The sequence below is a fragment of the Acinonyx jubatus genome, chromosome C2 (assembly GCF_027475565.1).
Source record: "Acinonyx jubatus isolate Ajub_Pintada_27869175 chromosome C2, VMU_Ajub_asm_v1.0, whole genome shotgun sequence".
In the NCBI taxonomy this organism is placed as follows: Eukaryota; Metazoa; Chordata; class Mammalia; order Carnivora; family Felidae; genus Acinonyx; species Acinonyx jubatus.
Genome location: NC_069384.1, coordinates 135981004 through 135998244, shown reverse-complemented (window position 1 = coordinate 135998244; position 17241 = coordinate 135981004). Strand labels below are relative to the sequence as shown.

At 38.8% G+C, this 17241-nt stretch overlaps 1 protein-coding gene and 1 long non-coding RNA gene across 6 annotated transcripts in view; one reads left to right on the top strand and one right to left on the bottom strand.

Annotated features, from left to right (window-relative positions):
* ZNF385D (zinc finger protein 385D) overlaps nucleotides 1-17241 on the top strand; it is an 886977-nt gene that overhangs the window by 778776 nt on the left and 90960 nt on the right. The gene's annotated exons all lie outside the window — the stretch shown is intronic.
* Nucleotides 7209-17196, bottom strand: LOC113599992 (uncharacterized). Its single transcript, XR_003420995.2, has 3 exons — nucleotides 17118-17196; nucleotides 11044-11276; nucleotides 7209-8294 (listed from the first exon to the last, which is right to left on the bottom strand). It is a non-coding gene; the product is annotated as an uncharacterized LOC113599992 (long non-coding RNA).

Below are 17241 nucleotides of genomic sequence, written 5' to 3'. Positions count from 1 at the left end.
CTTTATTTTCTGACTTCAAAATATTTGGTCTGTCCAAGGACATTAGATGGCTTCACAGTGGATCCAGGCTTTGCTTGGTAACTTACTACCAAACACATTGTTAGGGCCTTCCATCATGTAATGCATCCACAAATAAGATGAATGGTCAGTGATGTAAATACCCACATGTTAGTTAGGTTAGGGGAACGGTAAATGAAAGAGAAGTGAGCTTTGTTTCCAGATAAGTTTTCACTGTTTTATCCCCAGGAAGATTTAGGATGATCAAGGGCTCTAGCAGCACCTCATCTTAGAGGACATACGGGAATATTTAACTGTAATAGATCCAGCTCCAGCTCCCCATTTTTGGTTCATCTGGTAAAAATGTTGGAATCACACCCTGTGTTCAATACGATGCAAATTATGTTAGATCTGCCTCCAAAATAGACCCAGTGATTTCAGGGTATTTTCCGAATCCCAACGGAAGCCCCAGTCTCCCACAGACTCATGTTTATCAGGAATATAGACAACTACGTATCTAAGAAAACTAGTGGGTGACAAGCAGTGGCATCTGGTCAGGGCAAAGCGGGATCACAAATAGACATGAACAGTGGCACCACGTTGCTTTTCCCTTTGTGCATGTCGGCTCATGTGGAGCACTGAGCATATGTGGAAGTGACTAGTTAGAGGTACATCATGGGCTAAACAGAGTTTCTAGCCTAATCTTCAAAGTTAAATTACTTAGACTACAAACTTTTCTCCTCTCTATACAAATCCAAGCTGAAAGAACAACAATAAAAAACCCAAAGTGGATGTATCTTCCCTTTTCGAATTCTTTACCCATTAGAGCACTTTCCCTTTATTCTTATTCTACCGATTCTTTGAGTTGACTTGAAGATCCACAATAATTATTCTCTGTGCCTAACAAAACAGGAACAGATAGAGACATACATTTTTCTATTGTCCCAACTCTTGACAGCTGCCGTAAGATGAGATCTTCATAGATATTACAGAAGCCCAGGTTTCTTCAGTAACTCAATAGAATACTATGGCACTTCCTAATAACCGGGAGTGAATATTTTCTAAGATTTTGTGCCATGGAAAAGATGAGGATCACAGCTGTGGAATGATTCAGGGAACTCTTAAGTGTTAGGTGTTCTACAGGGTTACTGTTCACCAGCAGTTAAATGAACAAAAAGAAAAAAAAATATTATCAACTTTATTTGATAATTCATACCTAGAGTAACCGGATTCTTCAGAGGCAGAGTGATGGGTGCCGACCTTCCTACTTTCTTGCCATCGCATAAAAATCTAGGCAAATTGTTACATCCCCATTGCCTTGTTCTCTGGATGACTTAGCCTAAAATGAAAGAGTCCGAGGTCCTAAGAAGACATTATCTGAAACTCAGTCTACACATCTGTCTTCTAATCTCAATTTTATTTATGTGGAGAAGAGAGTTGAGGAAGATTTAAACACCTGGACTTCTTTCCATGAGGCTCTAATTCGCCCTATAGAGGCAATTGCTCAAAAGAAAACAAATAAACACAAATGGCAGCTAAATATTTCTCCTTCCATAAGACTAGAAGGCATCAGGGGTGTCTTTCATGAACTATTGCTTCACAAGCCATCCATCACTGCAACAGTTTTCCCATAGATTAAGGGCTAGATTTGCATTCTAAATTAGTTCTGCCAACAGCTGCTGTAAGATAACTTGGCTGTAAGTTAAGAGTTTGTATTTGATCATCCGCCAGTGAAGATCATAAAATTCAGCTTGGCAACAGAATTTAGGAAAAGAGGTCTCCTCAGCCCAGCTGTGCTTATCCTACTGAGTGGCGGGTGTAAAAGTAGTGCTCCAGCTCTCCTTCTCAGGTCAGCATGTGAGTGATTTGTTGCTGAGGGAGTTTGAGCTTAGTTCCAGTTTCTTTGTGTAAGAGAGCTAAACTACCTTTTGTTGAGCTTGGAGAGGGGCAGGGGAGGGAGGATTATTTTAAGCCTGCTATAGTAAACATTCTAGAGTGTTGATGTGGCAATCTGTTCGAATCTTTGCATGATCCCTTGATAAATCACCAAGACCATCATTTCAGCTTTGCACCTCGTCCACAAAATGCAAGTTCAGATGAGAGAGGAGTTATTTTCCAGGTTACTGTCTGCGCCAGGTTCATGAAATGGAAAGACAAAGGGACCTTGGATCAGGCTGATCCGGTCTCAGCACATATTTGTTGTATGACTTTGAGCCAGTTTGTTTAACTTCTATGAATCGCAGATTCTCGTGCAATGAAGATGGTAACACTACTGTGCAAGATGTCACTGAGGCTTAAAGGGAGTGTTGTAAGCAAAGCAACAGATTCACAGTAGGATTTAGAGTTAATTTTCTTTCCTTCTTGTATTTGATACTGGCATCAAAATGGTCATGTTTATCAAACTTGGTGTCTTTCCAAAATCACAAATTACATATCTGTGGCAAGGATTGCTAAATGTCCAATTCTTCCTTAATCTTTCTTCATCAATTAGATGATTGCATGTTAATTGGCCCCTGCCAATGTGTTCTATCCTTTTGGCCGATTCTTCTTTCCAATAAGGCGTTAAGCATACAGAGTCACTAAGTTATTTTTTTAAATATAGGTAGGAATTAATTCTAGGAGCAATTTGTAGCTTGACTTAGTGACTGACAGGTTGATTCTGGGTTTTCTCTTTCTCTCTTTCTAATCCTAAGCCGCAAGATCTTCTATAATAGATGTGGGTTTGACCTAACATTTTTCAAAAATGATATCCAGTGAACTGCTGTTCAGGTATCAGACAGTTGGCATTTTGAGTCATATAGATGGATAATAGATGCACAGCACTAGTTATAAGTAAATTTATATGCCATTGACAGATTCGCAAAAGGTTTGCTGCTTAGGATTAGTGCAAGATGACTGGAGTTCAAATGCTTAGAGCACCAAAATGTTCCTGAAAGAGAACTGGCTTTGATTTCCAGATATGAGACTGTCAGTGGTCGGCGGAGGGGTGGTGGGGGGAGAAATAGGCATTTTCCAACTGATAAGCAATCGCTCGGTGCTTGTGGTTTTGTAGGTAGGGAAAAGTTTCTTATGTCAGCAATTCATGCGACAGGCCGGTGATGAAGTGACTTCCTCTGCTCCTGTTAAATGGTGAAGTGCTTATTCCTCAGTCCATTGGGAAGATTTAGAGCCGCAGCCTACAGGGCGAGGGCCACCTGTTCTTTCACTCGCTAGAGGTTTGGTACTACATCAGTAATTTCAGGGACCTGTGATGGGTTGTGGCCTTGTTTGTCACTATCGCTTTATGCATAACTTGTCAATGGATGGCAGGGATTATATCCATCTTCACGGAATACAGACTCGGTTTGAATCGCAAGATCTTTAACCCTTGAGTTTCAGGACCTTGAGTGAGGCAGTTGCTCGAACTCCCAAACCAGAGGGTAGTGATATTTTGTAGTGCCAGATAATGAACCTCACAGGCTATTTTTCTTTGTAAAGTGCTTTGATTTACTCCCTTACCTGTGTTTTTGAACACACGGTGTCTGAATAGTTTCTGGCCATCGTAGGCATTCAGTAACTGTTGCATAAACTCAACATGTGCTGGAATGACTTGGTGAAGGATGAACAGCAATGGGAAGAAGAAGAAGGGGGAGATTGCTGGAAGTTGCTGGACATATTTCAATTTGGAATATTTACTCAGAATATTATCTGGTGTATAACTGACAGATACAAACTTGTATACAACTGCTACTTGCATTTGTTTCAGATATGGGGCACAGAGGATGTCATTTAAATTTTTTTTAACATTTATTTTTTTTTATTTTTTTTTAATGTTTATTTTTGAGAGAGAGAGAGACAGAGTGTGAGCCGGGGAGGGGCAGAGAGAGAGGGAGACACAGAATCCAAAGCAGGCTCCAGCCCCCGAGCTGTCAGCACAGACCCCGACGCGGGGTTCAGACTCACAAACTGTGAGATCATGACCTCAGCTGAGTTAACCAACTGAGCCACGCAGGTGCCCCGAACATTTATTTTTGAGAGACAGAGAGACAGAGTGTGTCTCTGAAGGGGCAGAGAGAGGAAGACACAGAATCTGAAGCATGCTCTGGGCTCCGAGCTATCAGCACAAAGCCCGATGCGGGGGCTCGAACTCACAGACCACGAGTTCACGACCCCAGCTGAAGTGGGATGCTTAACTGACTGAGCTACCCAGGCACCCCGAGGATTTTGTTTTAAAAGTGTTTTCTATTAGGCTTGAGAATTCATATTGGAACTATAGCTAGAAGGAAGCCAAAATGTTCCCTTTTTAAGAATATTTTAAAATCTAATTATCAGAAATCTATATTTAGTTAAATATGTTGAAGAGAGTGAAATTTTTGCAGCATGTACTATTCATCACTGTTCTCCTTCCCACATACATCTTTTCATGCCCTCCCCCAATCCCCACTTGCTGACATTAGAATGGGCCATGTGAAATTGCTAATTTTATAGGTCCAAAGTGGTCACATGCTGGCAGTTTAATATGATTCATGCATATGTGCATGCAAATACATTTTGGTTATTCTAACAGCAGTCTAGTGTGGGAGAAGCACACTTCATCTGAAATCAAATTGCTCATTTTGCTTTTTCTTTTCTTTCTTTCTTTTTTTTTTTTTTGAATGGAAATCTAGAAATCCCCTAAAAGCCTCATAAGCTGCACCAGGATTGGTCTCTGTGTCATAATAATAACAGTGTCGTGAGCAATCATAGATATAACTATCATGTATGGAGCATTTAATGTGTTTAAATTCAGTGACTCCTTAATCCTTATGATGATGCCAAGCTTCCCAGGGACTCAGTCTGTCTCCCCACCCCGCCCCCTTTTTTTTGTTCTACCACCACAGCCCTAGTGTCTCGCACATAGTTTAGTACATGGGGCAGATTATAACAACATTTGACGCAAGCATCAATGAACAGGTAATCATGGATTGTTACTTCTACTTTGCCAATGAGAAGCTTGAGCTTTAAAAAAAAAAACTGCATTGGGGCGCCTGGGTGGCTCAGTCGGTTAAGCGTCGACTTTGACTCAGGTCATGATCTCACGGTCTGTGAATTCAAGCCCTGCGCGGGGCTCTGTGCTGACAGCTCAGAGCCTGGAGCCCGTTTCGGATTCTGTGTCTCCCTCTCTCTCTGCCCTGCTCACACTCTGTCTCTGTGTCTCTCTCAAAGATAAATAAACATATTAAAAATATTTTTTAAAAAAGCTGCATAAACTCCCTGTGCCAGCAAGCAGGTGGAACCCGGTCTTCTGACCACAAAGTCCTTGAATATCATTAGAGATCCTGCTTGCCTGGAGCCATGGCAAAAGGGAAGATACATCTTTTGACAGTTTGAACTGTGGTTTTGTTTCCTGTTTTCTTGAAAAGTCTTGAGAAAATGTGACACAGATCTGAATTATAGAGCAAATGAGAGAGTGGGAGTTGAAACTAAGTGTGATGGTAGTCAAGCGTCCGGGGCATTTAATTAAAAACAAACAACAGCTCTGAGGTTTACCAGAGGGTACATGGGTGGGAGGATAGAATTAAGGAGAGCACTTGTCCTGATGAGCACAGGGTGATGTATGGAAGTGTTGGATTGCTATATCGTGTACCACAAACTAATGGAACACTGTATGTTAACTAACTGGAATTAAAATTAAAACTTAAAATAAAAAAATAAAATAACATTATGAGAAGAAACATTAAAAAATATATAAAATTTAAAACCAAAAACAACAATAAAAACACTTTATTTTCCCACCAAAAATTAAAGGAAAAAAATAAGCTTAGAATGTGCCTTTTCAGGTAAGCTTAACAAGAATTAAAATACTTGAAGAAGAAAAAGAAATGTTTCCAAAACCTCTATAGCTTGCTCCCTATTTCTTTTAAATGTACCATGATAGCAGGATAAAATGTTTTAACTAAAAGATACCTTGATAACATCCCACCCTTTCCCCGTGAGTCTTAAGAGTCCCAAAGAAAGTTCCCAGTAAGCAACTGAAGGGGGATGAACTGGCATTGGTGAGGAAGAAGACCAAAGAGTTAGGGATTGATTTCCTGCCCCCTTCTACTCCTACTTTATAACAGAGCAGATATTCTGTATTCCATCTTACTTACAAGTCTGGATTGTTTCTTTGCCACAACTTTTAAGAACACAGCTGTGTTGGGGTGCCTGGGTGGCTCAGTCGGTTAAGCGTCCGACTTCAGTTCAGGTCATGATCTCACAGTTTGTGAGTTCGAGCCCCGCATCGTGCTCTGTGCTGACAGCTCAGAGCCTGGAGCCTACTTCACATTCTGTGTCTCCCTCTCTCTCTCTGCCCCTCCCCTACTCATGCTCTGTCTCTCTCTGTCTCAAAAATAAATAACACATTTTTAAAAATTAAAAAAAAAAACATAGCTGTGTTACAGGCTGTGTTACAGCCTTCATACAACCCTAGTATTAGGTTGGGAACATCTAGCCACTTGCCAGTAGAGAAATCATGTATTAGATGACCATGCATATTCAAAAATTCATTTACCTCTCCTCTCAGTCCCTAAAGAGATCCATTAGTCCCTTTGGATGGGCATCAGGGATTCCTTCCTTCCTTATCTCCTCATCATCATTTCCTATTTTACTTTTCTCCTCCTCTACCGACATGCTGATAAGCTGTTCTCTGTATTTCTGCATTTCCCCCAGAGCTGACTCTCCATCATCTGCTTTTGTTTGGTTTTTCTTTAGCTGTATCTACAGCAGAGAAGGGCAACTTTAGATCTTGTATCCTCTGGGGTCTGGAGGGGGTGCTCAGACTTCTCAAGTTCCTTAAAATGAAATACCCATAAAGCGAACTTTTTTTTTCCTCATGCTGAGGGTCTATTTTAACAAAATTCTTCTAAATGATTATGAAAACATTCCTAACATCTTTTTTCCCTGTCTTGCTAAGACTACTAATGTTGTCTTCTCCCATTAATATAGCTTGGAGCTGATAGAGGCAGTTAGTTGAGGTTCCCAAAAGGCGGGGGAGGGACGTCTGAGAGTTGGGTAGAGAAAAAGCTCTTCCTTCCACAAAAGGGTTCTAAAGTGATGAAAAGAAATTGAATCAAATACCAGGATGGAGACTCCAGAATTTCTCATTCAAATTTAGTTTTTATTCAAGGCGCTGAAGTTTTGCTTGTCCAATTTGAGCCTCACAAAGTAAAGAATAGCCCTCTCTATAATAATTTTGCAAATGAAGAAACTGAGATTTGGGGAATAATAACTTTCTTAAGGTCATATAGTCCATGAGTAGAAAGCCAAATATTAATTTCAGAACCATTAAATCCAAACTTCATTTCATTCCATTTTACTAAAGTAAGACTTATGCCTAATGCTTAGCTTATAGACCTGGAACCATGCTCTTTTGGGTTCTGGGTTATAGTAAGGTTTATAGAAAGGTTTAAGTACTGTAGTTCATGTGTGTGTGTGTGTGTGTGTGTGTGTGTGTGTGTGTGTGCATTAACACACCTATTGTGAGGCGATATTTCTTCTTCACTTAAAGATGGTGAAAAATGAATGGATGTTTCCAAAAGGGACTTGAGGTCTATAGATGAAATTCATGTAAGATTGAAAAAAGAATCACAAGATTATCTTGGTGTATGCTGAAAAGATTTTTTTTTAAAGGGATGAGTAAATTATTTTATTTTTTTTAAGTTTCCTAAGTATGTGATGAGAAAGGACAGCCAGGAAAAAGGAAGACACATAAAAAGCTGTGGATGTGAAGGGCTCCTGAAATAAAAGTAGTACTTATTTTTGAAGTGCATGACGTTAAAATTTGGGGGAGTGTCATCAATCACTTGCAGGACTCTCTAGGAAGGAGCAGGATCTTTTGATTTATTGTCAAAGTCAAATAGAATATCAGAAACTGAAATTCCTTTGCACTATGATGAGAAGATATTACTCGGCTTTGATGAAAATACTGAGAAAATCCTCAGTCGTAGTTCCACCTTTGGTTTCAGGGAGAGCATCTGGGGAAACTGGGTGTGCTGTCCATACCAGAAATTGATTTGGTAAGGATTGAGAAGGTAATGTATAGAGGTGATTTGAGTCCATCCATATCTATGGTTTAGCACCACATCTAGGTCTTTCGTTACTCTAGGCTATCCAAAGAAATACCCAAAGAAAGATACATCACAAACTTGCCTCTTTTAGAATCATGTAATTGTAGATTTTTGGAGTACTTCGGTCTTCATTTAGGCAAAGACTAGCTAAAAAAATAAATTTGCAGACTTAATTGTGACTATCTGCTCACACACTGTTTCTTCTTTTCCTTGGCTGGGAACTCTGTTTATCTAGATTTAAAGCATAATAAGAAGGTAAATGCATTTGTTAGTTTAATATAACCCTGATTGTTGTGTAAATCAATCAAAAGATGTATACCAGCTCTAATAGTCAATATTTTAATTTTCCTACGTAATATCCAAAATACCTGTACTTCATCCATTGACACATGTCTTCCAAGTGGTGATTTCAGAAATTCAGGCCCTTGCATTTTATGGTGTTAACATCTTCAGAGTGTGGCTTCTAAGGTGATTGTGCTTGTTTGATCCAATGGGCAGAAGAGAAAGAACCTAGAAAACTATGCTTGGGAAGTTTTAGTAAACCAGGGTGACACATATTACAGGTCCTTTACACTCAGAGTCATTGTCTATTACTCAACCACATAGCTACCTAGGTGTAAGAGAAGTATAGTCTGGCTGTTTGCCAAGGAAGAAGAAGAAATAAATTTCTTTTGTGAATTCCTGACATTGTTCCCCAGAAGCTAGTATATTACAAAAATGATTCTGTTTTGTTTCTGTGGTAAAGATACAGGATCATAGAAGAAAGTAGGAAATGTACTAGGGCTTTTTAAATTTTTCTTTTTTTTACATTTTACTTATTTTTGAGAGAGAGAGAGAGATTGAGACGGAGCACAAGTGGGGGAGAGGCAGAGAGAGAGGGAGACACAGAATCAGAAGCAGGCTCCAGGCTCCAAGCTGTCAGCACAGAGCCCGCCGTGGAGCTCGAACTCACAAACCGTGAGATCACAGCCTGAGCTGAAGTCGGATGTTTAACCGACTGAGCCACCCAAGTGCCCCTATCAGGGCTTTTTAAAAAAATCTTTTCTCCCCTTCTGGTTATATGTGTGTGTGTGTGTGTGTGTGTGTGTGTGTGTGTGTGTGTGTAATTCATTTATATATATGTATTATACATATAATGTATATATAATATATAGTTCATTTTCCTAAATATTTGTGCTAAAGACAGAACTGTTTGAAAAGTTCTTCATGTTGTAATGGAAGGATCATGAGTTTTGGAAACAAGAAGACCTGGTTTCAGATATTTCCTCTCTGGCTTACTCCTTCTGGACCTTGGGCAAGTCACTTAGACATTATGAATCTCAGTCTCCTCATCTGTGAAATTAATATAATAAACTCTAATTTTGATAACATCCCTTCATAGTATGTAGAATGTATTAGTTGGCAAATATTTGGTATTTGCTGTTTTTATCATTATCTGGGCACCTTTATGTTCTTTTTTCCTTACCTGAAAATCTATGGGAAGGATTTGATTAGTTATATTTACACTAAGCTGCTATAACAAATAGGCCTTAAACTAGAGAGACTTGAGAACATGGATGTGTATTTCTCTTTTTCTGGTTTTCTGCACTGAGCATTTCTGGTCATCTGGTTCCATGTGGTTTTGGTGACTTAACAAGTCATGGCCATTCCAGACATGAAGGATATTGAAGACCAGAGGGTAGCCAATTTAAAATACTAATCTATAGAGGAAAGTCTAAGTTAAGATTAGACTCTTATTTAGTCTTTATCTGAAAATTTACTTTCAATATAACAAATAAATCAGTTTACTGCTTATAAACCTTTTGTACCATTGCTCTGTTTTAGGGACTGGGAAATTTTCAGGTGAAATGGTTTATGTTGGATATATGAATGAACTTGGGAGACTAGTGGGGAGCTGTGCCTTCACTTTTTAGCTTGTTGCTTACAATACCAAGCTATATCACCTCTCTCTAAGAGTGGCAATCGTCATGAGGGTGTGAGAGAAACAATCTTGATTAAATACAGAAATGTTGAAGATATGTTAATCAGTAAAGTATTTTATGTAACAGTAAAGAGTGTGTTCTTAATTTTTATATAATAACATATAATTAGTTCAACAAATAGATATTGAGCAACAGCTACTATAGGAAACTATTGCTGATAGGAAAAAAATCTCTGAACATCTGAAAGGATTAATATTAGATGGTTTGTTTATAGGTTATTTTGCATTATCCCTTCTCTTTATTTAAACTTTCAAGACTTTCTACTCTGAGGACTTTGATAAAAAAAAAAAGTAAAAGTATTTAAAAATAACTCATTGATGTTATTGAAAATGTTTACTCATCTTTGTGCTTTTATGAATGATAGAATCAAAATGCAGGTCTGTTTCCAGATATCCACTTATAATATGGAAACATATGTGAGCAGAATTAGATAATAGTGCTTAGTTCAGAATGATAGTGTCAGATGACCAAGTTTGCATCTGGAGGCCACCTAAATTGGCAACTGCTTGACCAAGCATTCAGATCCTTCATTTATTCCAGACCTTTCCAAAATCCATTGTTTTAATCAATTGATTAAGCATTAAATGATCCTATTCTGTATTACAGTTGCCAACAATACATATGTTATAAAATCCAGTGGACACTTCCATAACTCCTTTTATCTGACATAGCAGCAGCAGTCAGTAGTGACTTAGCTTCCAGAAGTCGTTATCTCTCTTGGTTTCTGTGATACGAGATTCTTCAGGGGCTTATCCTAGTTTCATTACTACATCTTCTTTATCTCCTTTTCTTGATCAACTTCCTGTAATGCCTATCTATTTGGAATGCCCCACAGCATAAACACTAGTTGAATACATAAATATTTAAATGAACAAGTAAATAAATAAATGTAATCTTAAACCTAAAGGAGGAACACTAAATAGCGTTTCAGGATTTGGGAGCACAATGAGCAGAGGAGCATGTGGAACCCTTCCGCTTGAAGGATTGCAAGGACTCACCATGCAAAGGTGCGCACACAGCATTGGCTAAGCAGCCTCAAGGAACAGGGGCTCCACAATTCCTTATCGAAAACGGAATTTTGGAACGGTTTTGCAAACTTCATGCTTGATTTTTCCCTTGGTTTCCATGCAACTTGAATCACTGACTCATTCTTGAAGTTCTTTTGTTGTTTTAATACATTAAATTAGCTCATTACAGCTGAATATGTAGTGGAAAATAGCATCTGTTTACACTGTAATAATATAAAAATTACTTACTAGTAACAGAATAAAGAGCAATTTGCAAAAGCTAATCATATTTGTGCACTTGTCTGCAAAAAGTAAATTGTTAATGTATGCCCAAGGGGGGAATCACTTGCTGGTTTAAGCATTGGAAGCGGTGATATTAACAGGCATCACTTAGACAACTCTGGTATTTAAGATTGGATACAAATATCCCAACTTGTCATGAAAATATAGATGTTTATTAGTTTTGTTTGTTTTGACCCTGGTAAATTCAAACAATGTGGAGATTCATATAGTATCATAGAAAATTCAATGGTTAGAAATTTCTTAATATTTGCAAAGTCAAAAAGTTTTAGTAAGTCTTATTTAGAGAAAACTTTTTTTGACTTTTCTTAGTGCTAATCACAAATACTGCTGGAAAAACATGTCAAAAGCAGCCCCCCACACTCCCCAAAGCATTAAAATGAAAGAGCTGTTTAAAAATTGAAAATGAGTCGACTTTGGCTCAGGTCATGATCTCATGGCTTGTGAGTCGGAGTCCCATGTCGGGCTCTGTGCTGACAGCTCGGAGCCTGGAGCCTGCTTCGTATTCTGTCTCCTCTCTCTCTGCCCTCCCCCACTCATGCTCTGTCTCTCTCTCTCTCTAAAAATTAATTAATTAATTAATTAATTAAAAATCAACACTTGAAAATATTGAAAAAAATGTAGACAAGAATCTTAAATTTAGTGATCTTACTGAGTTGTGGGGTTTTGTTCCTTCACACGTAGAAGCCGGAAAGTACTTAAATTTTATAATTATTGACTTGTAAATGTCACATGTATAAACAATTTTAAAACCTGATTGACAGAACAAACCCTTTCTCCTTCGGTCATCACAGATAGAGGGCTTCTGTTTTGTTTTTCTCCCACATTTGTTGGAGGCGGGGAGGCAGGGGGGGGGGGGGGAGAAGGAAACCTAGATGAAGTTAATCTTTAAATTCCTTTTTTCCAGATGCCAGAGTAAGACCTATTCAACTAAGATGGTCTTACTTCAGACATGTTAATAATATTCATTAAGCACAGCTCTCTTTTACATTCAGTCAGCCCTTGATTAGTAGTCTCATCCTGCCTCATTGCTTTTGACCTACCCTTTAATAAGATCTCTGTAAGTGGCTCATTCCATCCGCTACAATTTTAACTGAGAGAACAACTCACTGCCATGTCTGGAGGCCACCTCATTGTGGCCTTTAGTAGTTGGACTTTTACCAAACCTCATTTTGCTGCTCTAGCGAGAGAACTTTTATCCTCATGAATCCAGCCTCTAGAGACCCAATGCTGAGATACAACATTCTATATATGAGAGAAGTGTGTCATTTATTCCTCGTTCGCTTATGTTGGTGCGAAGTTTAAGAAAGGAGTGATTCACCGTGTGACTGAAACTTGAAGATTTTAAGCACTTTAAGGAAAGACTTGCTTTGAAGCTAAGTGCTGAAGTATACTTGAGCTCAGTGAAGAATTTGGAAATATGTTCTCCCATACACGACCAGAGTCTTCATTCGCTCATTCAAATGTTGCAGCTGATTAAGGATTGTGTTTCAGTGGTTAAACAGGAAAAAATCTTTTATTTGCCTTTCAAATGGCATTTCCCAGTGGCTTCAGTTACCATCTGTTTCTGATAACTCCCCAGTTTAGCCCCAGCCTAGACTTCATCTCTCAGTTCCAGACCACATAGCTAATCGCAGAGCCCATATTTTACGTAGATGTTTTAAAGACTCCTGAAACGCAACATATCCCAACCCAACTGACGCTCTTTCCCCAGACATTTAGATCTCTGTCACTACCGACAGTTCTGGGGATGGAACCTCCGATCGTGTGTTTGCAAGAACCAGAAACCTGCGAGGCATATTTGAACCACCTCTCAAAGGTCATCATCAATTCTTGACATTTTTAACTCCCACATTAAGCAAATCTGTGCCCTCTTCTCTCTCTTCTTTGTCTTTCATCATCTAATTCTTAGCGTGGCCATCTCTTCCTTTGGCCACTGCGATAAGAATCCACTCCTCTGCTCCTCTCTCACTCTGGCTCTCCTCCCATCCAGAGTTCTTTGCTCTTGCCGAGTGATCTCACAAAATGCAAAATTTGTGTGTTTCTGTGTTTCTCAAAGCCATCAAGCAGACTTCCATTTGAATAGAGAGTAAAGAATATAATCCTTAACCAAGCCCTACAAGGTTCTCTGTGCAAGAGCTGACTTGTGCCCAATAATACTTCCTGATGCCTGAAGGCTTCACATTTTGGGATATAAACAAATATCGCATAGTTTTCTGTACTGTGTTTACAGCATCAGCATCGCTTTATTGGAACTGGCATGGAAAGAATTAAACTAGGTAGACCCTCAGAATGTTGCTAATAATAGTATCTAAAGCATGGGCCTAAGACAGACTCTGAGTGAAATTTTATGAATTAATGACCACAAAAATCAAGAGTTTTTATTTATGAGCTTAGTATCTGTGCACTGTTTAGTCTTACTTGTGTCCTTTGCAAGGTGAGCCACTATGAAGCTGTATAACAGGTTGTTTTCCATGTTCCAGTCTCTTTTGGACTGGGAAGAAGAGCTATGTCTGTGGTCTTTGGAGTTACACAGGTACACACCGTGCATTGCCCTTACTATGTGGTCGAGTGGTTCTAGCTTCCAGAGTCTTAGTCTCTCCATTTATAAAATGCTCACAGTCAGTGTCATTCCCTCATAGATCTTTGTAAGGAATGGATGTGAATGTTCATATAAAGCCTTTAACACACTACCTGGCACAGATGAGCATCCTGTAAATGCTTCAAACAAACATCCACTGTGTAAAGGGACAGTAGGGTTTCCTTAATGCATTCATAACACACTGAGTTCCTCCACCAGACATCACTCAGGAAAAAGAAACCCTCTGGCCAGAATTCCACCAAGGGCTACTGAATGCCCACAAGGGATACTGTGCTATTAACATCTCACCATTTGTGGAAGTTTTCTCTAAGCCTTAAACTCTTGGGATTAGAGTGCCTAACACAACTCCTGTACTCATGGTCAATCATGGAAAATAAATATTTTTTTTATGCAAAAGGAAGAAATTTTGGTATAACAAGAAGTCAGGCATTTATGCATGCCCAGACAACTCAATCTTCTGGAGTCATTGCCATTGTTTCTTGCCAGCTCACCCTCCCTCCAAAACTTAATCCAAGGCCAAAGCCATTTTTTTCTGCAACTTTGGTTGTAGGAAGCTAAAAATGACAACAAACACTTTTTTTCTGCCTACCAAATATTTTCCTAAGTCCAAGAAGAGACCATTATTAGAGCAGTTGGGTGATTTTGCTGGGTTTTGCCCATAAAATGTCTCACCTCAGATCTCTTAGGTCACAGGAGTATCTTGGGGTGGGTCCAGTTGGAATAACTTATCTTCCTTTAAAGTATTTTGTTTTCTCTCCTTCCTAATCCCTCAATTTCCAAAAAATAACAGTTTATTCACAATTTTTTTTTATTTCCAGAGTTCTAATCTAGGCACCAAATTGATTTATACAGATGAACATTAGCTTTCTTTTATTTTGACCAAAAATAGCCATTTATTTTTATTATTGAACCCCCATACCAAGAAGCCTTAGGTACTTTGAGATAATTTACTTCATTGAATTTATGAAGGCTTTGCCGATTTTTCTCATCATTGGCATTTTTCCTCCTGATTTTGTAGATGTTCTTTATATAATAAGAAATTTAACCTCTTTGCAGTAGGATTTGCAAGTATTTTTCATATTTTTTCAAATGTTTTTACTCTGGTATTTTTTATAGAGGTGTGTAAATGTAATTTATCAGTCTGACTTGTCTTTGTTCTATTCTCATAACTACAAGAACGTCTGGCCGCAGTTCTGCGAGTCCTTTGTGAATGAATGGACAGCAGCTGGAACACAGGTGGATCATGCCTATAAGGGTCTAGGTTCTTGACGTTATATGTGATATCATTCTTCATCTTTTCCTGGTGTACCCAAAGTGCTTCAGAAAACTGTTATGGTGCCTAACACTGACAAAACATCTGCCTCAAATATAAACCATTATTTTGTGAACCCAATAAATCCTATTAGCAATGCATGTTAATTGCATATCTTAGAAGTGATCTTTGGGACACGTCCATTAAAGTTGCAATCAGGACAATTCTATGAATTAGAGACTAGAAATGCTACAAAATTGGGATGCCTGGGTGGCTCAGTCAGTCAATCATCGAACTCTTGATCTCGGCTCAGGTCATGATCTCACATTTTGTGAGATTGATCCCCACAGTGCAGAGCCTGCTTGGGATTCTCTCTCCCTGTCTCTTTGCCCCTTTCTCTCTCTCTCTCTCTCTCTCTCTCTCTCTCTCCCTCCCCCTCCCCCTCTCTCTCTCTCTTTCTCTGCCCCTCCTTCACTTGCCCAAGTGTACATGTGCATGTGCTTTCTCTCCCTCTCTCAAAATAAACACTAAAAAAAAAGAAATGCTATAAAATTATAGAGGGAAGCCCTTTCTTCATTTATGGAAATGTAGGGAATTTAATAATTTTTCCCCAATGGAAGGTACTCTTTTTCAGAAAATACAGGGTGTATTTTATTATGTGGGTTTTCAGGGAGGAAAATGGGTTAACAATGTCATAATTAATTTCTCTATATTGTTGTAGAACATAATATATTTCATTTTGAAAGGTTAAAAATAGTGTTAACAGAAAATAGCATTCTCTGAGTACAGAAAATAGCATTCTCCGTGTACTGAAAATTACTATAGGAATTTAGTCTTTCAGATAAATCTTAAACTGCAGAGTCATCACTGGAATAATTCATTGCATTTCCCAGATTTAAAAAAAAACTTGTTAGTTATTTATCAAAATTTTTAGAAAATGAAACAATCTCGATATTATTCCTTTGCTACGTTCCATGCAAAGAGAGCGCCTGTAAATAGCACAATTTGCAGTTGATGATAAGCTTCTCCCTGAGAAAAAATAATAGTTTGTGTTTGTGCCAGATGCTTTTCCAGCATTAAGTGCCATAAAAATCCCCTAAAGTGTGTTCAGCAGATAAGGCAAAGTGCCAAAGAATGGCAAAGAATTAAGTTGAACCCTGTTCACATACAAAATCCATTGAGACACCATATGCATATTTCCATTTTAAAATCAAAATGTGAAATTAATTCAACATGCATTTAATCGGCACCTATTTAGAGATCCATCCTAGGTTCTAGGGACAGAATGATGAGTAGCATCAGGTCTTTCTCTCTCTGTTGAGAAATTCAGTCTCTACTAGAAGAAACAGACATTTAACCCTTCGTGTGTCAGTGACAAGTGTTATAATGCAGCCATACCCAAGACTGTAGGGAAGAGGTAGCGTGAGGAGTAGATATCTACCAAGCAAGTAACCGTTCTCTAGACAGAGGGAAGTTGTCATGCAAAGGCTTGAAAATTACTTCTTGTGGTGGTATTTTCTGGAAGAGAATACAAGGGAGGCCTGTCCCTCCCTGATCTACACTGAAAGTGGTTGTCCTCTCTAGAGAGCAGGCATCGTGACGGTGAGGGTCACAACTGTGGGGTTGTGCCAGGGGGCAGGTCATGCCAGGAAATAAAGACATTTTTCTCTGTTACTGATACCAACACCCACAACAGCTTGACCCTCCCCTACAATTAGATTCAACATTTCTAATTCCCCCCACATTTTAACTAGCACGTGACAATCACCCACCAAGCAAAGCATTAAATTATGGGCATTGTGAAAAGGTACTGAACATTGGCTGAGCAATTAGGCAACATGGTTCTTCTGATTTCTCTTAGTTTCATACAAAAACCTTTTTTGTGATTATATCACTAGAATTAAAACTCACTTGAAGTTTCTGGCTTACAGAAAGCTCCCATCAATGTTGACCAAACTTAGGCAAGGCCACATGTTCCTTTTGACTTCATTACATCCTTTGTACTAGCTTCTAGAACCCACTGTTAGCCATTGTC